This window comes from Protopterus annectens, chromosome 3.part0, assembly GCF_019279795.1.
Source record: "Protopterus annectens isolate FY-2018-M chromosome 3.part0, PAN1.0, whole genome shotgun sequence".
NCBI lineage: Eukaryota > Metazoa > Chordata > Ceratodontiformes > Protopteridae > Protopterus > Protopterus annectens.
The window spans coordinates 1,180,767,981-1,180,795,884 of record NC_056731.1 but is presented as its reverse complement, the minus strand read 5'-3'; the positions used below and the strand labels follow the sequence as shown (position 1 = coordinate 1,180,795,884).

At 39.5% G+C, this 27,904-nt stretch overlaps 1 protein-coding gene across 1 annotated transcript in view; it reads left to right on the top strand.

Moving 5' to 3' along the window:
• The first annotated feature begins 6,598 nt into the window (after window positions 1-6,598).
• Window positions 6,599-27,904, top strand: part of CPNE3 (copine 3) — a 1,265,161-nt gene continuing 1,243,855 nt past the window's right edge. The window contains exons 1-2 of the mRNA XM_044065780.1: window positions 6,599-6,660; window positions 7,919-8,090. The gene's annotated coding sequence lies outside the window, so the exon portion shown is untranslated. The remainder of the gene's footprint in view (window positions 6,661-7,918; window positions 8,091-27,904) is intronic.

Sequence of the window (27,904 nt, the reverse complement as noted above, 5' to 3'; positions counted from 1 at the left end):
CAAAAGGATGATTGGCAACGGTTTGCCTTTACCTTTGACAATCAACAGCATGTGATGACACGATTGCCACAGGGACTTCAAAATAGCCCTGTGATCTTTCACCAAGTAGTAGGGGAAATTTTAAAACCCTTAGAGACAGATGACACTGTCATTCATTACATTGATGACATTCTGATACAGTCAGAAACAATAGAGCAGCATGAAGAACTTCTTAAAAAGGTTTTAAGTACCTTACAGGATGCAGGATTCAAAGTCAACAAGGAAAAGGTGCAAGTCTTTTCACAAGAGGTGAAGTTTTTGGGGACCATTGTTCGCCCCACAGGCAGATCCCCTTGTGAAGACAGAGTGAAAGGAGTTTTATAATTTCCTCAGCCATTGACAATTTCAGATTTGCATAAATTCTTAGGTATCATGAATTATAACAGAGAATTCATAGAAGATTATGCAGCAGCTGCTGCACCACTATATAAAATGTTAGTGGAGCAAAAAGAAGAACCTTGGTTAAGCTGGGGACGCAGGGAAGAACAGGCTTTTGACTTATTAAACAGAAATTAACACAGGCTACTGAGTTAGTAGCACCTGAGGATTTCATTTTACATGCAGCAGCAGCAGGTAGTGAAACTATTTCAGTAGTCCTCCTGCAGTATTGGCCTCAGCACAATGGGAGCAAGGCAGAAAGAACACTTCATCTAATGACTTTTTGCAGCAGAAAGTTAACTCCAGTTGAAAAAGGATATCACCCATGTATACAACAATTACTAGCCATTTATTGGGGAATTAAACAGGCAGAATACTTGACAGTTTTTTCCAAAATAATTGTACAGACACCACATCAGTCTATACATTTTTTTTTAATTCTATGGAAATGAATAAAATCACAGAAGGAGTGAGTCAGACCATTTTTGCAAAATGGATGACTTTATTCAGTACAAAGAATGTTCATATTCAGATAGGGGTTAAGTACTCTCTCTCTGATCTGGTTAACTACAAGGGAGGACCTCACAATTGTGTTCAAAGCTTGCAACATCCGGAAATATCACCATTAAATGCATATTTTCAAAGTAACATACCCACAGTATATGTAAATGGGGCCAGGTTTTGGAACGATGGAAAATATTTAACAGGATTTGCAGTAATTCCAGGAGATGGTCAGGAGCCTATCCTAAAGAAGCTGCCAGGTTATATGTCAGCCCAGAGGGCAGAACTGGAAGCAGTCAAATATGTTTTACAACATTTTGAACCAATTAACATTTACAGTGTCAGTGCTTATGTGGTAAACTCATTGCATTTACACATGGCAATTTGGGCCAGAAGGAGATTTGTTGACAGTGTTGGCAAACCTCTTAAACATGCTCCAGTATTACGGGAATTATGGGCATTGATCACACAAAATGATTTACAGGGAAAATTCAGTATTGTAAAAATAAAGGCACAACAAAAATGTAATACAGTAGAAGCCAGAGGAAATGCCTTGGCAGATACTAAAGCAAAACAGGCTGCAGAAACAGGTGACTGGTTAGAACCACATGAGAGGTTCAAACCTGCAGAACAGATATTGTCAGTAAAAACAGCTGCTGCTGTAGAAGTGCAGGATTTAGCAACCTTACAGAAAGAAAGAGGGATTCCCAAAGAATTGGATAAGTGCATTCAGGAAGGGGATGGTAATCAAAAACTTTTTGTATATCCCATGGCAGATGGAAAGAAAATACCCTATCTACCAGGAGACTTGCCCAAACAATTGGTCGAATACAATCACAAAATTATGGGCCACATAGGCACAGAAAAATTATGGAGTATAGTTAAACAGAAGATGTGGAATCCATGTTTTTAAAAGTTGCGTAAAACAGTTCTAGTGAGATGTTTGGTTTGTTTACAAATCAGTGCCAATACAAATAAACCTCAGTTGCATAGGGTACCAGTGGCAGATGGGCCATGGTATGCTATCCAAGTAGACTATGCAGGGCCCCTCCCAACTGCAAAGGGAGGATACTGATACCTTTTAGTGGTAGTTGATGTGTTTTCAAAATGGGTAAAAGTAATACCTACAAAAAGTATGACAGCTAAAATTACAGCAGAGGTGTTCTGGAAAAACATTTTTGTCCATTGAGGGTGGCCTCGAATTATTGAGTCAGATAGTGGACCACAGTTCACAAGTCAAATAATGTGGCATTTGTGCAAACTGCTGGGGATCCAGCACAGGTTTCATGTTCCCTACCATCCACAATCCAATGGGATTGTTGAAAGAATGAATTGAACAGTCAAGGAAAGATTAAAAAAGGCATGCCTGGAAAAAGGTAAGGACTAGGTAAAACATTTGCCAGGGATGTTACTGGGTATTAGGGCTACCCCTAACAATAAAACAGGAATGTCACCTTTCGAAGTAATGGCAGAGAGGAAAATGTCCCTAACTCTCCCCTGTGACCCAGAAGTGGTAGAAAACCGACCATTACTGACAGCAGTAGAACACCAAAAATGGTTAAAGGGCATACAGGGGGTATGTGACATGATTGCCAGAGAACAGGCTTACCGTCTGTGGAAAGAAATGCCAGTGCTTCCTGCAGAAATTATTTTACAGTCAGGAGATGAGGTCCTGGTAAAGAACTTCTTAAAGGAAGGACCATGGGACCATAATTGGCAGTGACCCTATAAAGTGATTGAGCAAATAGGACTATTAGTGTACAGAGTCCAGAGGATAGAAAAGGGAAAAGTAAATCTAAGACAACAGTTAAACAAAGGAAATGTACCATGTTGGTTCATAGAGATCAGTGTAAATTACTGAAAGCTAAAACAGAATCAAATAAGTGACAGTCTAAAATACTCTGTTAGTGTTAGGAAAGTAACAGTCTATTTAAATTAATTTTTAGATGCCGACTAATTCAGTTGAGCAGCAGCCAGTGGAAACAAAAGAAGTTAGATCTTGTATGTAGCGATGCAAGCCATGGGCATGCCCTATAATACCGGTCTTATGGACTATAATGTTTGTACTTTGTTTTGCATATTTTTGAAGAAGTTAAAATGCTTGAAAAAGCGTATCAAGTAAACAGACAACAAATTGCAATGCTTGAAGCGTGTAATGTAGACAAGGAAAATAATCAAGAAAAGGTTATTCAAAAAAGAGATGTAGTTACAACACACCATGTAAATAAGAGGGTTGTAAAGAAAAAATGGGGAAAAATATTCCACTATAACAGGTCATGAAAGCAGGACCACCATGACTGGGTACCTAAGGTTAATACATTTTTGGCCATGCAAAGATTGTTTGCAAAAACACATAACAAATCAAATTGCTGGGTTTGTAGCCACATTCCGTACAGGGGAAAAATGCCATTGCATGCAGTTCCAGTAGATATTACTGACACAGGATTTATGTTTAAAGGATCTTTTAAAAACAAAATTATAAACCAGTCAGTCATAAGAGAACATCTACATTTAATGGGGGTAGAAAGAGGAATACTCTGTTTTCAACAGAAAGGGACAGTTAGGGTGGGTATTAGTAATTGTAACTATTCCATCTCCCTACATCACCTCTGGTCACGAGATAAGCTCGAGTACCATGGGGGAGTTGATAAAATAAAAACAGCTTGGGAAGCAATACACAGTACTTCCTTTAAGGAAGACATGAAACAATTTTTCAAAAATGGAGCTATGAATAACCTAATAGGCCAAGAAAATGTTACAATTCTGGCTAGCGGTTTCTTTTTCATCTGTGGAAAAAAATGCATATAAATGGTTACAAGTAGGCTGGCAAGGGTCGTGTTACATAGGATTTGCAGTTCCAATGATGTGAATTACTCATACATTGCCAAATGAAAAGGTTAGAAATCACAGAAGGAAAAGGGAAGTTCATGATAGTTTCTCCAAGCTTGGAGAAGACTTGGGGATGGAGTTATCTCAAGGGCTGGGATTTTTCCCTGGTATGGCTCTGCCAAAGCAATATGGGAACTAAGAAAGGTTGCAAAGCTAATGGAAGTTTTAGCAAATGCAACATATGGGGCTATCTCAGAAATAACAGAGGAAATGGTAGCAATGAGGACAATGGTACTCCAGAACAGAATGGCTCTCGATTACCTACTTGCTAGCCAGGGGGGTGTTTGTGCTTTAATTCAAACCGAGTGTTGTACTTATATTCCTGATAAATCAGAATCTATACATCAACATCTAGAGAGGATTGCAGAAATTTCCTCAAAAGTTAGAAAAACATGGAGTACAGAATGGTCATATTGGTTAAATAGATTATTCTCAAGATTGTGGGGTACTATAATTACCGCATTAATTGCTCTTATTGTCATTATCTGCTTAATCACAACAGTTTGTATGTGTGTTAAAATCTGTGTTAATAAAAGCATTAATCAAGTTACAACTGTTAACACCAGTACAGTGTATGAAGAAATAGAAATAAATGCAAGGGATTCGTATGCAGCAGTGGATAGAGAGATGCAAAGCACTGAAGATCGTATTGTTTTGTACATTGTCTTACAATTTTCATGGGCCTTAAATAAAAAAAGTGGGAATTGAAAGATATTTTGTAAATTAAAATGCTTTTCCCAAAAATACTGTGTGTGCAGAAAGGAAAAATATGCAAGGCTGAACAGCAGGTTTTCAAAATAATATAGCTTGCTTTGCAAGAATAGTTAGCTGTTGATATATTAGAAATGTCTAGTTTAGATATTAATAACATATAGCTGTGGGCTCGTGGCATCCTGTTATAAAATAAAGGAAGTATCATTGATTTTACATTACAGAGACTGCTTCATCTAAAATAACATGAATTTTTGCATATCAGCACTTCAGAAAGAGACATTTGCATCACAGGGACTTTTTTATATCGAAAATAGCATTTTAGCAATGAAAAAAGGAGACGTTAGAACCACAGGGACAGTTTTATCTTAAAAATAACATGATTTTGGCATAACAGAAATGAGAAAAATAACATGAACTTTGCATGATGTTTAAATTAGCTTTGTATGATGTTTGCATCAAAAATAACGTGAGCATTGCATTACAGGAACTTTCCATATATCAAAAATAACAGTGTTTAAAGTATACAATGCTTGTTTTCATTTAGTGACATTTTTACTGAGAGTGCATCAGTATCATTTGTCTAGCTGTGTTATAATAAGAATTGAAATAGCTCTGAAAGAATTAACTGTTTGGCAAGAATTTGTTCTGAGACAAATAAAGTATAACAGATACAGTAGTATGGAGTCTGGTCACTTTTGGACATTACTTCATTATCTGCATATCTTCTAAGATTTTCTGCCTGTGGCGATAGCTTTAGTTTATTATTTGCAGAAGTGACTGATAGATCCTAGTCAGTTCTGATATCATATGTTGCTTTTATCATGTCTTAGTATTTTGTTGATCTGTTCCCTCTTCTATTCTAATAGTGACACTTGTCTTAATTGCTTTATAGTTTTCTCTATTCGATGCTTCCATAACAACATTTGATTTCTTCCATTCCTTTCCCTTATTACTCTTTTTTGTGGTAAGACTTTCTCTGTTATTAATTTAGCTGCACAGTAATATATCCTACTTACTTCTGTTATATCACATGAATTTCTGTTAATAGCCTTGATTACCATGTTCATCTGTTTTATCAGACTTCTACATTTTGGGTCTTATTTACTATCTGTAATCTTTTTCTTTCATCAATCTTAATATGTCTATTCATTTCTTTTAAATCAAGTAACTCCTCCCTTAGATCACTCTTCAAAACTGTGGGCATATTCTCTGCTCTCGGTTTCCTGCAGGCATTCTACAGAAAGTTTCAGAACATTGTCCTGTGATATATTCTCTTCAGCTGTATCCTTGCTCACTGCAGAACACTTCCAAACTCAGATGTAATAGGTATGTATTCACCATATCAGCTAGTTCAGTTTATCTGTGAGGAATCTCTGATGTGGATTCGTATTACCTTCCTACTCCTCGGACTCATGCTAGACTCAGGTCTCCAACCTGCAGCTGTGGATGAGTTTTATTTCAACACAAGCAAGTGTATTATGTATAGCATAATTTTGTATTTTCGTTTTCAGTATTTCATGCTGGTCTTGTTCATTGGATGTGGCTAAACTGAGGGCAAAAAAAGGTAACTTGCGCTTTCTTCTAGCCTAATACATGCCATCATAGCATGCACTCGCAGAAGGCATATGCAGCACAGCACAGGGATAAGAGACATTTCAGAAACATCCTGATTTTGGAATATCAAAATAAAGAAATTCTAGGTTACTCCCTTATGAAGATTTTTTTCACAGATCAGCTGATATGAATAGTACTTATCTCCTCTGTATTTACTTCAGTGCACTTAGTTACAACAGATTCTCTCTTACTTCCTACTTAAAATGTAGTATTTTGCCTCTTAATCTTTGCATTGCTTTGTCTTCTCTTCCTTCCTGTGACCTAACTAAATAAGTAATCACATTGATGTTGCCTTTTTTCACAGTGACTTGTTCCATTATATGACAGTAATTTGATTTACTTTGATGAGGTAGTTTTAGATGTTCTAGTTCAGAGTTACCTGTTTTTAATTTTGTATGTATTTTGTATTATGTACTGAGAAATAGAACACTTTTTTTTAAATGTTAAATTATTTTTTCCCCTTCAGATAGCCCCATTCCATCAAGACTTTGAGACGGTTGCAGTTTTCTACAATTTAGTATACAGGTAGGTTTTTTATTTAACCAATTGCTCCGTTAGTTGTATAATTAAATTTATTTTCTAGTGTATAATATAGATAGTATAATTTCACATGTAATAGCCTTGACATAGTACTTTCTCTGTGTTGTTTTTTTCACTTTTGCCTTTATATCAATAGAGATTTTTACTTTGCTATCTGCAGCATGCAATAATTTTTCACTTACAGTTCACGTGTTCATGTTATTTCCATTCCTAGTATCCTAGTTTAGAGATTTGTTGACACATCCCTGACTTTGTCTCAGGTTTTTACCTGTCCCTCATAAAATGGTTGGTTTTCCAGTAAATAAGTAAGGATTACAGTCAGTAAATAATAGCTCTTTTTGTGATGTACCTCTCCACTGTCTCCGATTTTGTCTTACAATTTTTCTCTATCCCTCCTAATCCCTCTTAAAACTGTTGCTTTTGGAAGAAAGGTGGTAGATTACACTTAATAAATAATGACAATAATCGGAGTTATAGACCGTTTATTTCAGAAAATGCATTTTAATTCATATATTCATATTTTTTTTTTACTGTCAACTTCTCATGTTAATAGTACTAATACTCATTGTCCTTGATTATTTCTGGATTTGTCCATGATTCTGGAGGTGGGAGGTTGAGTGCTGTGGTTTGTAATTATAGTGTCAGATAAGCAGATGATGTACTTAAGTAAAAACAACATGGTTCCCAAGTGACTTAGATTATGCTCAAAGTCCAGCTACACTTTCTGTTCCTTACTTCCTCCCCAACACATCATTTTCATTTATTTGTATATGATATACACTATCATGTTACACAACTGTTTACTGTAATTTTATTAAAATAGCAATGTAGCATTTTTTCCCCCAGAAAGTGACAAAAACTGTGATGATTAATAAAGCTATACAGTATAGTGCATAACCATGCTAGATTTTTGTCCTGGAAGCTGCTAGTTCACTTGAAGTAAACAAAAGAAGCAATTAATATGGCATACAGAGTCAAGACAAATTCATGTTTTACATTTCTTCCCATCTCATACTTAATCTTGCATTTTTTAAGGTAAGAGGCAGGAAATCATCATGAGCATGTTTCCTTTTTTGTGTGTACACCAAATATTACTGTAAGTGTAGGTGCTAGTCAGTGGTTTGCAGATAAATTCTAGTGTGCCTCATTGAGTCTAACCCAGTAGAAGTTTCAGCTGAACAAAACAAACCTGTTGAAGCTTCAGCCAGATGAACTAAACAAAGGTGTTTTTCTTTTTTTCCAGGGAAGAAAGCCACCCCCACCCTCTATACTTTCTTAATAATTTTGTGGTTCCATAGCTGTGGAGAAAAAGAAAATCCAGCAAACACTGAATCACTGCAGGTGCATACATAGAAACTGCTTCAGCTGTGCTTTCTGGACAAAACAAGGACTGGGAGAGTTCTCACATCAGGAAGGTATACTTTTCTTTGTCATATTTTTTGTCTCTCCTCAACTGACCAGCATCTGAGTGCACACACCGATCCCCTAGGATGGACTTACTTATCCTCCCGGCCTGCTCCAGCACTCTCCCAAATCACCAGTTAAGCTTGGATCACCCGGGTCATAAGCAGGGCTTTATCCTTAAATGCAGTGGCACAAGTGAAAAAGTATACTTGGTAAGATAACACTTAATCCACTTTACCTGACCAAGGGTAGGGAAGCCATGGAGCTGTTTGTGGTTTTCATTAACATGAACCACATTTAAAGGGCTATGGCTATGGTCTGTAAATAAGGTGACTGCACATTTTTAAGGTTTCTTTAATCTATTTTTTCCATTTTTTTTTTTTTTTACTATTTGTTGAGTACTGTGTATGCAGTTTTCTAGTAATGTGAATTATCAGGCACACCTAGACTTCATAGGCTGAAGATACATAGCATCTAACCCTGTGTTTGAGGTATCAGTTTGTAGGACAGAAGGAATGTGGGTGCTGCAAAAATGGCTAATTACAAAATAACTCATACCCACTGGAGTTATTTGCAGTTGTCTGTTCAGTTTATTGTGTACCTCTTTTTTCAGTAAAGCAGTGAGTCTAGAAGTTATAGTTAAGAAATGAGGCCAAGATCCATTCCCCACAGAGATAGTGACTAGAGTATTCACTTATAGCTTCTGTTTTTGCAGGTTCTAGCTGTGTCATACAAAAAGTCTGATATTGTGCAGAGGTACTGGAGCAACCATCTAGGGAAGATGGGAGTGAATGGCTGATGCTGGTTCGCCCATTCTTGGTAAAGAGATGAGTTGATTCCATTCCATTCAGTACTGACACTTGGCAGTGATTGCAGCACATAGGTCAGTGGCGTGTGCTTTGTCTACCATACAAACTATCAGTGTAGCTGGGATGTGCATGGAAGTATGACTGTGCTGTTTTAGTCATGTACAACAGATCAACAGGGAAAGGGATTATGACCAAATCCCCCTACCATATCTTTCATCTATCTAGATTGTAGTTGGGCAGTGTTCTCTACACTGGCAAGCTTTCACCCCCCCCCCCCAGCAAATGCCGAGGAATGGGGGAATAAATGAGCCAGTTGGTTAGCTGAGGGACGTTGACGACCTTAGCTTGCCTCTCAAATTCTTAGTGCAAGAAATCTATACAAAGCCTGACAAAATGGGGAGACAAAGGCCCAAAAATAGGAACATATTTTAACTATTGCTTTTATAAACTTAGAAAGCTGTTAGAATAACAGGCTTTGTTTTAACATACATTTTCTGAAGAATTTGAAGTCCAAAATCAAATGCATGCCATTATTTAGTGACTTCAATCCTTAGATCATCCTGGTGATTGCCAGTAAACCAGAATTTTTATGAGACCCAAAATACGAGTCAAAAATCTGGAGAGTTGATAGGTATGAACCTTAGGTGTGTATAAAAGTACAAATCTATATATATATATATATATATATATATATATATATATATATATAAATATGAAAAATGTGTCCTCTTGAAAATCTAGACTTATGCTGAGTCACCTCCTCCCTTTGGTGATGTAACATAGCAAATGCTGAAGAAATGTTCCACTTATTCATTCATACGGTTGCTGTGCACCGTAACACCACCACTTACTGGTGATGGTGATTCTGTAACAGCAAATCAATGTACCTCATAAAAACTACAGATGTTCGGTCCCGACTAAGTGATAGCATGTTAACTGAAATAGTCCATAAAACATTTCAGAGTACAGTGTACTACTAAACGTTTTTGATGAGAGCGTTTTTTAGCGCTCCTTTGTAAAATCTAGGAATGTGGACACTTCAAAACAATGAACACAGTTGAGAAGGAAAAAAGTGCCTGGAAACAGTACCAAAATCACTGCAAACCAAAGCACTTGCAGAACCAGCAAACAAAATGCCTCTTCAGGTTGGTGAACCAAAATAATTTATTTAACGCCACAAAACAATAACTTGTGTTTTCATCCTTAGACTTCATCAGAATGAATAGTTACACAAGCTAGTAATCTCCTTAAATAACCCTCCCTTCCCATTAACAAAACAACCAATTAAAACATTTAATATGACTGAATGTAGTGCTTTCAAAATCCAACTGTAAAAACTCCTAAAACAGTCACTTATTGCAATGAACTGCCCTTTCAAAATTCCTTTCTTTTGTTTGAAAAAATACCTGAAGTTAGAAAATTTAAGTCCAATGTTTACGGAAAAGCGACTTTTTCAAACTCCTACTTGTTTTACACTAGTGCCCACCCTTTCAAACAAAAGAAAGGAATTTTGAAAGGGTAGTTCATTAGGAGTAGTAGGATGACGTCCCTGGATGGTGACTTCAACATAGAAAGTAAGAAACTGAAAAATATGTTTTTGAAAGAAATTACCCCCTTGTTTTACTAGAAGAAGTAATGAAGGAAATAAAAAATGGGAGTGGGGAAGATTTAGTCCCATTTTAGGGGTATTGGAACACACTGTAATTAATACAGAGAACAACTTAACCCCAGATACAAATTGGAGTAGTAATTTCATCTTGAATTTCAGTACTGACACTTATTTGGTTAAAGATATTATTTCTAGAAATTGGGGGAAGTTTGGAGACTATTCTGACTTGGACCTGTTATTCAAGGACCCCCTGAAATTCACTTATAGGAAGGGGAAAAATATTAAGGAAATGCTGGAATTTAGAAAACCAAAGCAGGGTAGGCAGAAGAAAGGCACTTTTAATTGTGGGGCTTGCTGCCAATGCTCACATGTTATACAGGGGAGAGTGTGTATTTAATAGAGAGGAACATAAAGTTAGAAACCAACGCATTCTCCAACTGTGACACCATGGGGGTCATATACATCGCCATTTGTAAACGTTGTGGAGCCTTCTATATAGGGAGGACCACTAGGAAGTTTAAGAGACGAATATATGAATATCTCTATGACATTAGTAAGCAAGACACCAATAATGCACTATTCAGACATACCACACTTTGTAAAGATGCAGTTTTTGGTTTCTTTGTCATAGAAAAAATAGAACAGGACCCTTGAGGTGGTCCCTGGGAGACAACTATAGAGTACAGGGAACTATTTTGGCAGGTGAGTTTGGATGCCAACAGCGAACCAGGCTTGAATGACTATATTTCTTTAGCCCCTGTCCTCAAACTTAGATCTGCTAAACTATAATGTTTTTATTTAGCATTATTTCTTGACCAATAGATGGCAGTGTTCTACTAGTTTATCACAGTGGCATTGTTTCAATACAATTTAAAATTTTGGTGCAACACATCTTATTTATTTATTTCTATATTATTATATTCGATGGCCTGCATTTTATGTATTTACATATTAATTATGTGATTAATTGTTTTTAAAATCTGTTTTTAAAACCTGTCATTGCAATAAGTGACTGTTTGTTTTAGGAGTTTTTACAGTTGCATTTTGAAAGCACTACATTCAATCATATTAACTGTTTTAATTGGTTAATTGTTTTGTTAATGGGAAGGGAGGGTTATTTAAGGAGATTACTAGCTTGTTTAACTATTCATTCTGATGAAATCTGAGGACGAAAATGCAAGTTATTGTTTTGTGGCATTAAATAAATCATTTTGGTTCACCGACCTGAAGAGGCGTTTTGTTTGCTGGTTCTGCAAGTGCTTTGGTTTGTAGTGATGTGGGCAGTTCTGCTTATCCTAGATATTTCAGTAAGTCCTCTACTTGTGACACTGTAGAACTACCTAAAGTGGGCTCTACCCTCAGTTGCTGACAATCAGTCAGTCTTAAGTGCCATCTTTCATGTTTTAGAAGTGTCACTGGCACAGCAGGTTGAATACTCTGTTTTGATGCTGGAAAGATCGGAGAGCTATCATCTGACCTCACATTATGTGCTTGGATTCATGTTCCTGTATTGTCAAATGCAGCATTTTCTGTGTGCATGTATGTGTGCATGTTCAATGTTCAGTGTGTGTTAAAAAGCAAACTCAGAACCTAGAAATGCCTTCAGAGTGTGCAGCCAGTATACCCAGAAATAACTGCTCTTCTTTCCTAAAATATCCACTTCTTTCTTAAAATATTCCATTTGATCAAACCCTATATCCAATTATTTTTGGAAGATACTATAAGCAGAGAATTATACGCATAACAAATGATTTAAAAAAATAACCATTTAACTTATCTGGATCTGCTGCTGAACTAGATTTAATTTTCTCAAGTACTTGTTCAGTATTATTAAATAAATTTGGGCAGCCATCTACTAACTCAAAAACAGTATTACCACACTCATATTATTTACTGATATACCATCTGCAGAATCTAAAATGTATAAGGCAATACCCTGTTATCATTAGCAAACTTTTCATTCTCCATAATATTGCAATTTGTATTCTCACCTTTAACTTGTTTTAGATGTGTAAAAAGCCTTCTTATGTACTGTGTAACATGCAAGCCTCTTCTCATAATTTCTTCTAGTTATTCTAAGACACCTTCTGAAACCAACCCTAGCTGTTTTATATCTATGTATATTTTTTAATTTTAGGTTGCCTCCTGTAATCATTCTACAAAGATTTTAATCTTTTACAAGCCTTTTCCAAAGCTTTGTTCCACCAACAATATCTGTAATTTATATTTTTAATGATTATCAAGGGAAAAACTTGCCAGCAACTTGAAAGATATAATCATAAAATGTTTGTCAATCGGATTCCATATCTCACAGGTTAGCATTTTCTCATTTCCAATTAATTAACTCCTCTCTAATGATCAAGTAATCTGTTTTATAATAAGCATGCCTTTGTATTCTTTTTTTTCCCCCTACCATTTCTTCAGTTCCTATTTTGGTAAGACCAGGTAAGACCATGTAATACCAACATGATTCAGTCCTAACCACCAAGGAACAGTTACATAATTATCAATACCTTTAACTCGGTTAGTCCTTGCTACAGCTAAGATAATAGACGTTCTTGTGGCATCCTTAACTAGGTGTTGTATATCCAAGTTCCTGAGAGCATATTATCACGTCTCCTATTATCCCTGTAGAACAGCAATCCCATTTAACATTTGGTCCAATAAAATCTCCAGAAATAATGTCACAATTTTCCTCAAAATAAGATGACAACACATTACGAAATTGTGTAATATCTTCCCAAATTTGCTTCAGACGTCTATAAAACAAACGTAGCTTAATTACTGATTTTTTTTTTAATTTGTATTGGCCAATATTATCTCAGACTATTGCAACTATCAATTATATTCGACGTCCACTTCTCATTTACATAGATAGAAACTCTACATCCTTTTTATACTGTGTAACCCTATGAAATGTCTTTTATCCATGCAAACCTAATGGAGGATTTCTCTCTGAAAACCATGTCTCATTTACCACTACTACATCATCTCCTCATTCCTAACTCGTTTAAAAAAAAAAGGAAACCTATTATTATTTTTAAAGGAAGCTTACTATTCAAGTTTTTAGTTTTACACATACCTCTCATGCCCTCAGCACAAGAAATCTGAACAAAGCAAGAAACAGTGGGGGGACAAAGGCCCAAAAATAGGGACATATTTTAAATATTGCTGTTGCAAACTTAGGAAGTTGGAAGAATAACAGGTTTTGCATTGTTATGTGTTTTCTGAAGGATATGAAGTCTGAAACTGAAATGTCTGTCATTATTTAGTAATGTCGATCCTCGATGATTTGCCAGAAAATCACAACTTTTATTAGGAATGGACCAAAAATAAGAAGCAAAAATCTGGACATTCTGTTAAAATCGGGACAGTTGACTGGTATGGTTTTACATATCAAAAATTTTAATTTGACATTATCTGTTTGTTCTTCTATACTCACTGATTATTTACTACCCCTAAAAAAGCATTCACACTTAACAATAAATCTGAAGTAGGTACTTCATTTGTCAGCAACCTTTGGGTCTTGGATCCGAACTCGGATCCGAGCCGGCAACTTATTTCATAGCTTAGAGATCCGAGCTCCTAGCTTCTCCCCTTACCCATAATCCCCTGCAAACACTGACTGACCTCAGATCTAGTTTGCCTCTCTTGCGTACGCTTCTAGATTCCTGAGCTCCTGGCATGTGGTAGTTAAGTGACAACTTTTTTGTTCTAAAAATCCATATTTTTCACATTTTCTTTATAGTTAACTGTTTGCGTGTGGTTAGGTTCCCTTTTTGTCAGTATACCTTTATTTTTTTAGTGTAATTCCTCCCCCTCCTTCGCTGATGCGTAGTGTGTGTGTTGACTGTTGTGTGTTGGGGCCTGGTCTGTGTGAGGTAGTTTAGTCATAGTTTTAAATCTTTTTTGTTGTTAAAAAAAAAAAAAAAACTATGTTGGAGGCCCCAAAGCCTATTTTCTCAAAGTGCACCGAGTGTGGCTATAAGCTTTCACCGGCGGATGGCCACACTTGGTGTGTTCGGTGCCTTGGGGTTGAACACTTCTCCTCTGGGTGTTCTATTTGTGTGGGGTTCAAACCCAGGCCACCGAAAGACCGTAGGTCGAAGCTGATCCTGGCGGGACTTTTGCCCCCGGATCCGGCTTCGGCCTCCGGTACTCCCGTGGCACCACCCCAGTCCTCGGTGGCAGCCACTCCTGCCTCCCTCCCCCCAGCCGGGACTCAAACTCCCACTAAAGCGCCGGAGGAGAGGGAGGCCAGGAGGGAGAAAAGGAGGGAGAAGCACTGCAAGCAGCGGACCAAGGCCTCTGCTTCGGCCCCCCCAGCTAAGCGGGCCTCTCCCTCCACGACTTCCAGGTCTCCTCCTCCTCGGCTCCGATCCCCCTGCTTTTCTTCGGGACCTGAGGATGAGGAGACCCAATCTCCGTCGAGGTCATCGAGGCGGCACTCCCGGCCCGCCTCGGTGGCCTCGTCGAGATCTACCTTTAGCCTTTCAGATGCGGACTTGGACCGGATGATGCAAAGGTTCATCCAGGCCCAGCTGCAGATGGGAGTGCTCAACACCTTTTTTTCCCCCAATAGCTCCTTCTCCGACCCGCGGGTTCGGAGCGTACGGAGCCAGACAGCGTTGGAGCCGGTGGTGGGTCGGCACAGACAGTACTGGGTACTTCAGATCCGACTCTGCCCTCGAGTCTGTCGGGTCCTTCCTTGTCGGATCCGAGCTCTCGGAGCCGTGGGCCGAGCTTCGGATCCATGGGATTCTGTGTGCCTTCGGCTCCATCCGGGTTGGAGCACACGGGTCCTTCGGATCCGATGGTCTCAGCTCCGGTTCCGATCCCTCCATCGGATCCGAGTGGGAGTCGACTTTCAGATCCCAGAGAGAGCGACTCCCCCTCGGCCTTCGATGCAGTGGAGAGGGCTCTGTTGAGGGCATCCGGACCCCCGGCCCTTGCTTCGGCTCCATCCCGCTCTCCCTCTCGGCTGAGTCAGGCTTCCATCACCCGGCCTCAGGGACAGCCTGCTTCGATGTCTCAGGTCGTTCCCTTGGAACAGGCCGTTGCTGGTGAGACCTCCTCGGACAGCCCCCCGACGATGTGCCTCATAAGCACAAGTATAAGAGGAGACACGTGGACTCCCCCGAGTCCTTAACAGAAGACACGGACTTGGATGAAGGGGAAGGCTCCCGTAGGTCACCCCCCCGAAGATGTCTCCTTTGGAGACATCATGGAATTGCTCAGGATTGGGGGGGGGTCTGTCCCCAAGGCTTCCTCCGACGAGTCCATGTTCCTGGAGGCATTCAAAGCAGGACCGTCTACCTCTTGGGTGTCCCCTCCGGCCGACCCCCTCGTGGACCTTATTACCACAAGGGCGTGGAAGGAGCCAGACACTGTGGAGCCAGTTCCCAAATGCCCCGATCGAATTCTGAGCCCCCCTGCGGACAGATCCCACTGGAGCAAGGGTCCCCCCGTAGATGCCATGTTGACGGCGGCAGCCACCAAGAGGGAATTGGCTCAGGAGAGTCCCTCGGTCCATCCACTGAGCAAAGAGTCCCGCTCGATGGATCGCCTGAGGAAGCGGGTTTTTAGTTCAGCGACCTTCTCAGTAAGGTCTCTGAACTATGTGGCACACGTTATCAGGATGCAGCAAGACCTTATCAAAGAGTACGCTGCTTCCCCCCCGGAGTCCATGTCGGCGGAGGACAAGCAATTGTACTCCACTCACATGGCCACTCTAAGATTGATATCTAATACTTCTATGCAGTTGTTGTCCCATGCTACAGAGGGAGCCGCTAGAGCAGGCCTAGTCATGAGGCGCCAGGCCTGGCTCTGACATTGTGACTTCGCGGAACCCTTTAAGGCATCATTTGCAAATGCCCCTTTTGATGGTTCTGCCTTATTTGGCAAGACCGTTCGTGACACTTTAGTCCAGAGCGAAAAGGACGGGAAGACGTTGTCTGCCGTCGGAGTCTGCTTCTCCGCTCCCCAGAGGTCCTTCTCCAAGAATCAAAAGGGACAGAAGAAGATGTGGTTCCAGAAATCGTAACATTCCCAGCCTGCTCCGGACAACCAGACCTTCCGTGACAGAGGAGGACAAGGAGGACGCCGCCCAAGAGGCAGAGGGGGCCCAAAGAATTTTGGATCCAGAGAACCTTTCTCTGACTGTCCCACGCAACAACCCTGAGGGGTTGCCTGACTGCTCCACTCTGGAGGCAGTCAGGGGGCATTTCTTGAAGCACCTGGCAGCTTGGGAGTCCATCACATCAGATCGCTGGGTGCTTCATATCATATCCAGAGGTTACCAAATTCCCATATATCATGTCCCCAGAACCAAAAGCCTCCCCGATGTACCACCCGATTAGAGGGAGGCAGCAGCTGCAGAGATCCAACAGCTGCTAGAAAAAGGAGCCATCCAACACGTCCCCCCAGACCAGCTCGGATTAGGGTTTTACTCCAGGTTCTTTCTGGTGCCAAAAAAGACGGGGGACTTAAGACCAATCCTAGACCTCTCCCTTCTGAACCTGTCGGTAACCAAAGAAAAAATTCTGAATGGTCACTCTTCAATCCATTCTCTCCCTACTGCGGGAGAACGACTGGATGTGCTCTATAGACCTCAAGGATGCGTACTACCACATTCTTATGGACAGATGATCCAGGAGGTTTCTCCGCTTCTGGCTAGGAGCCAGTCACTACCAGTTCAGGGTCCTTCCCTTTGTTCTCATCACAGCCCCCAGGGTGTTTACCAAAGTATTAGCAGTGATAGCAGCCCACCTGAGACTCCAGGGAATGTAGGTGTTTCCATACCTGGATGACTGGCTCCTGACCACCCCGACAAGGCATCTACTTTGCTCAGCGAGGGACTAATTCCTCCGGCTGGCCCCCCAGCTGGGCATCACCATCAACATGAACAAATCTTCTCTTGCTCCTACCCAGGTGATAGAGTTTATAGGGGCCAAATTGGACACAAGGAATCTCCTAGCATTTCTGACTGCGGAATGTCTTCAGAACCTGAGGCTGCATGTACAGGCCATCCTCCAATCTACAGCTCCACTGGCGGGATTGGTCCTGAGGGCTCTAGGCTCCATGGCAGCAGCAATTACTCTTTTGCCATTGGCTCGTCTGAACATGAGGGTACTGCAATGGACCTTCAAGTCCAATGGTCGTTTCATCGTTACCCCCTGAACCATCCTGTTTCCATCAGCAAGGCATGCAGGACGGCTCTCGTATGGTGGCTCCAGTCCCTGGATCTCCATACGGGACGTCCCTTCTCCACGCCTCCTCCCCTCGCCACGGTGACCATGGACGCCTCCCGCCTCGAGTGGGGGGGCATTGCGCAGGCAAGACAGTCCAAGGCACGTGGAACGACACAGAGACCTCCTTGCATATCAATGTCCTGAAGATGAGGGCAGTGCTATTGGCGTTTTGAGCACTACAGAACCTTCTTCCGGTAGGGACTATTGCGATACAGACGGACAACATGTCAGTGGTCTGGTACATGAACAAACAGGGGGGAACCAGGTCCTATCCTCTTTGTCGAGAGGCCATGAGAGTGTGGGAATGGGCGATTTCTACCAACCGCTTTCTTGTTGCAACGCACATTCCGGGACGGTCCAACATACTGGTGGACAGACTCAGCCGCACCCTCCTTTCCCCTTACGAGTGATCTTTCAACCCCCAGGTAGCAAAGCGAATTTTTGCTGTGTGTGGGCAACCCTGTTGCGATCTCTTCACCTCTCCCTCAAATACGAAATGCAACAGCTACTTCGCTCTAATTCCCCCCGTCGGGGAATCCCCGAGAGATGCTCTGGTGCATGCTTGGCCCCCCAGTCTGCCCCTGATGCTAAAACTCATACAGAAAGCCAGTCGGTTGGGGAGCAGGATGAGCCTCATTGCCCCATTCTGGCCTCGTCAAACGTGGTTCCCTTACCTGTGTTCTCACCTGGTAAATCCGCCTTGGATTCTAGATCCCCTCCCTGATCTAATATCTCATCCCCTAGACCTCCCGATTCCGAATCTGGACAACCTCAAGCTGACAGTGTGGCTGCTCCAGTTTAACTCCTAGTCAGGACTCCCGGAATCTCTTCACCGGTTAAAGCCATTCTCGTAGCAGCACATAAACCTTCCACTAGGAATGTCTATCGTAGTAAGTGGAAACACTTCTCCATCTGGGCGGAGAATAATAACTTAGACCCCTTCACAGCCCCGTTACCATTTGTCTTGGAGTTCCTTACAGGTCTGTTCCATCAGGGGGCTAGCTGCTCTACGGTCAAGGTTCAACTAGCAGCTATTTCTTATTACCATGTGGGGCTTGAATCAGACCCCTTGATTACAGCGAAATTGTGTAAGACCTTTCTCAAGGGTACTTTCTTGCTCAGACCTCCTGTCAGGGAAATTGTACCCCCTTGGGATTTAGCTCTAGTTTTACAGGCCTTGACAGCTCCCCCTTTTGAACCAGCTGCCTCGGTCGATCTTAAGTACCTTTCTTGGAAAACGGCGTTCCTAGTCGCTGTTACTTCGGCGAAAAGAGTTTCCGAGCTTCAGGCCCCTTGTGTGAAACCCCCATACTTGGCCTTTCATCAGGATAGAGTGTACCTCAGACCAATCCTTCTTTTCTTCCCAAGGTGACTTCAGAGGCCAATATCAATCAGTCCATTAACCTACCAGTTTTCTTCCCTAAGTATCAGAACAAGGGAGAATACAAACTTCATTCCTTAGATGTGCACAGACAACTGCGCTTCTACATTCACAGGACTGCTGGTCATAGGCAATCCGACCAGTTGTTCATTTCCTTTTCCAAATTTAACCTAGGTAAATCTGTCTCTAAGATCACTTTGTCACGATGGATCTCACAGTGTATTCTCTTGGCCTATGACACTTCTGGGAGGCCTGCACCTCAGGGAATTCGTGTGCACTCTACTCGTTCTGTATCTACCTCTGCAGCCTTTAGATCTAGAGTTCCACTGGTTGATATTTGTTCCGCGGCCTCTTGGGCCTCATCTCATACCTTTATCAACCATTATAAGCTGGACATTATCTCCAGAGGGAGAGCGTCCTTTGGCTCTGCAGTGGTCCGGAACATCCTTCCATGATGGCCACCCAAGATTCAGGTAGCTGGGGACTCTGTCCCAAAGGTTGCTGACAAATGAAGTAACTACTTCAGATAAAGAAGTTATGTACTCACCATAACGTTCCATCTGAGTAGGTGACTTCATTTGTCTGCAACCATCCCCCCCTCCTTCCCCCTGGCCCTCAGAAATTTTCTTGTTCCTGTATGTCCTTCTATTATATCCTTCGGGATGTATTAGCCTTCGGCTTTTTTGTATACGGGCAAACTTGATCTGAGGTCAGACAGAGTTGGCAGGGGATTATGGGTAAGGGGAGGAGCTAGGAGCTCGGATCTCTAAGCTATGAAATAAGTTGCTGGCTCGGATCCGAGTTCGGATCCAAGACCCAAATGTTGCAGACAAATGACGTCACCTACTTAGATGGAATGTTATGGTGAGTACATAACTTCTTATTTCTTCAAAGGAAATCTTATTACCTAAATAACTCAAATTAATTTTGTCAGTACCAAAGAATACAGAATTAACATCTACTTCTTCCCATGATGTTATAACTTTTATAGCTGTTTTATAACATAGTTTCCTAATATTGTAGGTAAAGCTTTTTTAATTTCTCTAAGTCTGTTGGGTTTCTAATAGCATGACGGGAATGGATCCCATTCCTAAGTCGAAGTTTGATTAAAGTTCAGGAAATTAGTAATATTTTAGTCTTTGATGTCAGCCAGAAGTGCTTTTCGCAGCACCCACAATGTGCCCAGTAATGACTCTTTCTGCAATTCGTATGGGGTTACATGTATTGGTAACATATCTAAATATGATTGTAGATTCTTTTTTTATAAGACCCATTGCTCCTACTACTATTGGAACTGTCTGGGTATCTTTCTTCCACAATGGTCTCGTTTCTGCCTGCAAATCCTGATATTTTATGACTTTGTGTCTCTATGTACGCAAGACACTGTATTCACTGGGTGTGGCAATTTCAATGATCAGTGCTACTTTTGTCTTCTTTTCATGGACCACTATATCCAGTTTTCTCGCATCTATCTTTTGAACTGTTGGTAATGGGTGATCCCATGTGATGTAGACTTCATCATTTTCTATGATGCTTTATGGCTCATGTTTACAGTGTTTTTCAGCCACTTCAGTACGGTAATGTTTGCATAGTTCTCCATGCAACAGTCTTGCCACATTATTATGCCTTTCAGTATACAGTCCTGCCATTAGTATGTGACAACCAGCAAAGACGTGTGCCACTGTTTCTAATTCGGTTTTACAAAGCCTAAATTTGTCTGTTTCTCCCACATGTTCAATGGACTTTGTAAACCAGCATATATGTAGCCCACTACCTTGGGCTGCCAATATTAACCTTTCATCTCTTGGTTTGAATTTGCCTCTCCTTAACCATTCCTATGTTTGTTCCTGATCAACATGAGGTTCTTCCAGAAGTTTCCTATACTTGCAGATATGTTTATGCATTTTCCACATTTTTTTCCTTCTCATCTGGTCCTTCATCTTACATTCTTTCTTTTGTTTTTTGGCACATTCAGTTGCTGCCTGATTTTTATCTACTTCTGGTTTGATTTCCATTCCTGCTTGATGCTGATATGCTTCTGCTAGATAAAGCAGATAAGTCATATTAGATTTATTCTCCTAATATTTCAAAACTCTCACTATGCTTGGGTCTTGTGAGGTCAGCAGATATGTGTGGAGTCCCAGAATTGCAGATCTATACATGTAATCAGTTTCAAGGAGGCCCATCCCTCCTTCAGAACTGGAAATATATAATCTTGGTATGCACTGATTTTTATAAATCATTTGGTAAGCATGAAGCATCCTTGTTTTCTTATCTAACCTATTCAGCACATTTTGGGGCCAGTCAGTCATTCCAAAACTGTAAGTTAGGACAGGAAGAGCAAATTGGTTTATAGCTTGGATTTTATTCCTAAATGTCAATGCTGTTTTCAGGATTAATTTAAGTCTTGTAAAATATTCCTTACTAAGTTTTGTTTGCATTTATTCATATTTTATTGTTGATCCTTCATCAGTTCCCAAATATTTATGCACTCCCTCTTGCTCAAGTTCTTTTATATCACATTCTTGTCCCAAACTGATGTTTTCTTGGTGCTGCAGTTTTCCTGCTTTAAAGGTAGGTTGCCTTTGCACATTTATCAAGACCAAATGAGATTCCTGTATCATCTGAAAAAAGTTTTGACAACTTGCAGTTGAGCTATACAGTTTTAAATCATCAATAAAGATGAGAAGTCTTTACACTTTGTCGTTTTCTAGGAGCCAAAGTATAGCCATGGCCTAAGCTGTTAAGTAGACAGCTTAATGGTTTAAGGGCAAGACAGAATAACAGTGGTGACAGAGTCACCCTTATCCCACTTTGAATTTTTATCCCTGAAATAATAATTTGTCCTTTATCATGGCTTAATTGCAAAGTGGTCTGCCACTTTTTCATGGTCACTGTAATGTAGTCGATCAGTGTAAGGTGTATCTTATACATTTTTAAGCACTTTATATCCATGAATGTGGGATACTATCAAATGCTTTTTTATAGTCAATCCATGCCAAATTTAGATTCTTCCCCTTTTTTACAGTTTTCTGCTATGACTTTATTTAACAACAAATGATCTTTTGTTCCATATGAATTTCTTTTATTGCCCTTTTGTTCTACTGCCATAATTGAGTTTTCTTCTAAGTGACTGTAAACTCGGTCAACGTCAATTCTAGTGTATAATGTATACTTCGTTGGAAGGCAAGTTATTGGTCTATAGTTTTTAGGGTAGCTTGCAGGTTTACTCTTAAGTAGAGCATTGCTTTTCCTGTTGTTAGCCAGGTTGGCGTTGTTCAGGGTACGCATATAAATAGTTCTTACTCATAGCTAAATCTTTGTGCAAAGATGTTAATACTTTTAACCAGAAGTTAGGTACTGCATCTGGGCCTGGGGTTTTCCAGTTAGAGGCTTTTCTTACTTTGTTTCAATCTCTCTGCTATTACTTCATCTCATTTCATGTCCTGTACCTTTAAACTTCTTATTCTTTCTTTTACTTCTACTAGCCATTTAACATCTTTGTTATGTTCCACAGGATCTTCATAAATACTTCTCCAAAATGTATCTATTTCTTCATTTTTTGGTGGTCTTTCAATTTCTTTTATCTCATTTCCCATTTCTCTGTAAAACTTGTTTGGGTCCTCAATAAATTGCTTATTTTGTACTTTTCCTTTAAATTTATCTGTTTATCCTCTAAGTTTTTCTGCCTGTGCTGAGATTTTTAGTTTGTTATTTGGGATAGTGCATGATCGATCCCGGTCTGTTCTAATACTGTGCATTGCTTATATTATGTTTATCTTTCTTAGTATTTTTGTTGATCTGTTCCCTCTTCTATATTTTTCTAACAACGACACTTCTTGTCTTAATTGCTTTATAGTTTTCTGTATTCGATACTTCCATGATGGTATTCAATTTTTCCCTTTCCTTTCCCTTACTACCCTATGTTTTTGCAGTAGAACTTTATCAGTTATTAATTTAGCTGCACAGTAATATAACCTGTTTACTTCTGTTGTATCGCATGGATCTCTGTGACAGTCTTAATGACTGTATTCATGTTTTTTATCAAATTTCTGACTTTTGGGCTTTTTTGACCTTCTGCCCCCTGTTTCTTTCATTCATTTTAATATGTCTATCTAGCTCTATTAAATCAAGCAACTCTTCTCTTAGCTCATTTTCTTCTAAACTGAGGGCAACTTTTTTGTTTTCCATTTCCTGCGGGCATTCTATAGAAAGTTCTATAGCAACTTCCTGTGGCACATGCTCTTCAATTTCATCCTGTGCCATCAACCATTGATCTATCATATGGAAACTCACTGGCCTATCACTCCTCAACATTGACTGCGTCAGAGTTTCCACAGTTTCCTATTCCCTCCCTTCCTGTCCAGCTTCAAGTGAACGTTTATACTGGTTTCCTGTGGAAGACTCCAAAATATCTTCATATGGCACCTGACCAATTTCTTCCAGTTCCACTGGTTTCCCCTTAATTTGGATAGCCATTGCTCTATCCTGTTGTGGTGCTTTCTGAATTAGATTTTCTACACTGAATCCTTCACTTTGCAGGTACTCCATAACTTCAGTTTCTATTTCTTTAACCTCTCCATTACTGATCTCCTTTTCTACTATCCTTCATTGTCTTCTTATGTTTTGTATTGTAAAGTTTTCCATGTCCTGATTCCTTTGCCTGTATTTCTCTTCAAATATCTTTGGTGCTGCTCTTTTTGTACTTGTTAGTTTTGATTTCTCCTTTGCATAAATATTACACCATATTAAATCTCCTTTTCTTTCCCATGTCCATATTTCTTCTTTAGATGTCTCCTGATCTTCCTGCTTCTCCTTACTTTGGGGACTCGCTCCATCATGTTGTGATGTAACCTGTGTTAGACCTTCTACACCAAATCCTTCACTTTGCAGGCACTCCTTAACTTCTTCTGCTTTACTAATCTTTTCTACATTCTCTCCCTGTGATATTTTTTGTGTGAATTTTTCCATATCCGGAGGCCTTTGCCTATATTTCTCTTTGAATACCTTTGGGGCTGCCTTTTTTATATTGATTAATTTGGCTTTCTGCTTTGCATGAATATTGCACCATATCAAATCTCTGTTTCTTTCCCATGTCCATATTTCTTTTTTATACTTTTCAAAAATGTCTAGGTTTTGTTATTTATATTTTTGCGCTTCCTCAGATGCTTCTTTTTCCAAACAGATTTATACACTGTTTTTTACAAATCTGTTGTATTAATGAATTAACATTTTTATTTGAAGCTTCTGAGAGTTTTTCTTGTGGAAGTATTTTTCTTTCCTGTAATTTCTGTCTTAATCATTTTGTATATCTTGTGTCTGGAAATTTTGGGCTTTTTGCATAATAGTAACAATACAGAATTTCTTTTTTATCCTCAGTAGTCTACTTTATCGTCTTTATGGCTCTTCTTTGGCCTATCTGTTTTTGTGATTTTTGTGGACTACTACTTCCTTCTACAACAGGGGGGCCATCGTCCCCATGGGCCTGGCCCCATTGTAGGAATGTTTCCATATTTTGAGGATTCTACACTGTCATCTTTTCCAGTCCTGGCACCAGTGTGTCTACCAGCACTGGGCCCTTTTTATCCTGGGTCTTGTGCACCCATCTAGCTTTTTTTAATTTTTAACCTACTTTCTGTCCATGATGTATGCTGTATAAATATAGTATATATATCACTGTTGTCTTGGTGAGATTTTCTGAAAAACAGGGTCCACCTCGTGAAGGTACTCACCAAGACTTAAGGATTAATTCAGTTTTAGCAATACTACTCTCTATAGTATTCTTAGCTTCTGTATACTTTACTTAATGTATATCCAGACATCTTTGCAGGAATAACAAAATATCAGTTCAAAATCTTTCGTTTTACTTAACTGCATAATAGATGTCCTCCTTCCATTATATATAATGTGTATATATAGCTTTACCCAACTGTTCATTACTTTGCCTCTCTCCAGTTCTTAAAGTTCATTGGGTAGGCAATCACTTCTTGATGAGTTCCCCTTCACAATTTTACCTTACAGTTTACATATTTCTTCTCTTTTAATTGGTTATCCAATTTCCATGAGTCCTCCTCATCTAACGTACTTGAATATGGCCATCACCATTCTGTCTCATAGGTGTGTACTAGGCTAATGGCCTTGGAGCCTTTACAGACCTAGCTCATAGGATTACCCTGACATCATGCCACCCCACCTTAGTTCCCAGTGCCACTGTCAAGTAGAGCCACTGGAGTGATCCCCGGAGTGAATTTTCTATTTCCCATCCACTCATCAAGGTTTTTCTTGAAGAGGGCCAGTGAGATGCTCTGTTTGACATGTATGGGAAGTCTATTCCATAGCAAGGGCAGTCTCTGGGTTATGAACCTGTCCCTCCAGCATGTTCTGTTGATTGTGGTAATGAGGTTGACGTCACTGGAGCTTGTGCTGCGGAGGGACTGGGATTTTTTAGATGTAGCATTTCTAACAGAGCTGGATCAGACATGGCTTTGTATGTCAAGCAGAGATTGCCTCTAAGTAAGTGATATAAGACAGAGAATAGTTGGAGTTTTTTGAGTCTGTCCATATAAGACAAGTGTTTAAGGCCTAGGATCCTCTTCGTGAGGTACTTTTGTGGCCTCTCGTCTCATCAACATCCTGCCCCTTTCCCTCTACTTTCTCTCTGTTTTGTGACTTTCTTCATAATGATCTTTAAATCCTTCCAGGATGTGTACTAATTTCCTTCTCATACTTCCTTCTGTTCTCATCATTATTTCAGATGCCCTTATTTCTGCCTCTTGCTGCTACAATTTCGCTGCCATTGCCTTGGTTGCTTTCAGACTTATATTAAAGAACAGTTTTTCCAGTGCTCTCTTCTTTTCCTAAATATTTTTATCCTTCCATTGTGTATCAGCTGTTGTAGCTCCCTTTATCTTTCTTTATCATTTCTAAGTACCTAGTCTCCTGTCCGTTTAGATTCCTTTTAATTCCTTCTTCCACCTATCTTTATTTGTCCTCCTGTATTTTTTATTCTTTTTTAACTGCTTTTAATTTCTCCCCCAATTACTTTTTTCTTTTCCTCCCAACTCACTTCATTTTCCTTTCTGTTTTCCCCCAACATGTTCCTTATTATCCAAAGAAAAAAAGTATATACCAACAACTGCAAAGGAAAGGTCGGAACAGTCAACAATACAGCAACAAAAGAGCAGAGCCAAACCACCACGACTGTACAGGATGACCACAATGATGCTTTGATAAAATACAAAAATCTTTATTAAAGAGCTCAAAGTAAGCGCTTCACGACCTCTGTGGTCGCTTCATCAGACTACATCAAAACCAACAATTTCTCTGCTTAAGTGCGTATATCAATTAACACCATATAAATTAATCAAGTAATTAAAAAGACAGTATATAAAAACAGTATACAATGAAAATAACATAATATAAAAAATGTATAAGACATACTAAATAACTAATAGCTGCCTCAGTCAAAATATATCGTATTATGCATGGATATGTACAAAAAATATAAAATGTGAAGAATATATATATATATATATATATATATATATATATATATATATATATATATATATATATCATTAGTGTTTTAAACTTTTTGCTTTAAGGAACGGCTTCAAAGAAACCATTTCATTGATACCGGGTGGTGTGTATGCATTTAATTTGAGGATCCTCTTTTGTTCTAAAGCTTCAGTGCGATTCTTAATATCACCACCTCTCTTCCCTTCTAACAAGATATCCAAGACAAAAAATTTAAAAATATGTAAACTGCCTTCTTGTTCTATATGCTTATAAAAAGCACTAGTAGTTTTACAATTATCAATGTCCCTATAATGTTCTTGAATGCGCTCCTTAAGCATACGATTTGTCTTGCCTACATAGTAGGCATTGCATGCTGTGCAAAAGGCAAAATATACTAAGTTTTTAGTCTTGCAATCAGCATAGTGTGTAGCCACTATTTCAAAGTTTGGAGCTATGTGAGTATATTTAAAGCAGGAATGCACGTATTGACAAGCCGTGCAATTCCTGCATATATAAGTGCCCTTCCTTTGTCACATCCTAGTATAACTATTCTGTCTGTCTAAATAACATAGCTGACGCTATGTAGGCAAGACAAATCGTATGCTTAAGATTTTTCTTATTTTTAAAAGCAAACCTAGGTGTATCATCCAATAATCCGTCAAATTCACCTATAGTTTTTAAAATATTCCAGTTCCGTTTGAACACATCACAAAATATCCCAATGTCCCCAGTATATGTGAGTATTAATCTAAGTTTATTTTGTTCACTAAGGTCTTGTTCTATATTATGATCTGCTTTATCCAGAAACAAAGGTTTGCCTCTGGAAGACCTTTCTACCATCAGTTCAGATACTTGTGTGCAAAACATCTTATTTGAATAACCTCTGTTGTTAAAATCATTCCCTAAATCATTCAGTGCCGACCGAAGTTGGACATCGTCGTTGTGGAGTCTCATAGTTCTCAGTGTCTGTCCTCTTACTACATTTTTGCTAACAATTTTAGGGTGCGTGCTGCTTCTATGCAGCAATGCATTTCTCCTAGTAGGTTTCGTATATATATATATATATATATATATATATATATATATATATATATATATATACTAGTTTGAATACCAAAGGTGTCACTTTTCTTAAGTTTGACATCTAAAAAATCTATTTCTTCCAAAGACACTTTGCTAGTGAACTTAAGGAACGATGTTGTGATATTCAAAAACTCAATGAAGATGTTTAGCTCATCTCGCATACCTGTCCACAGGA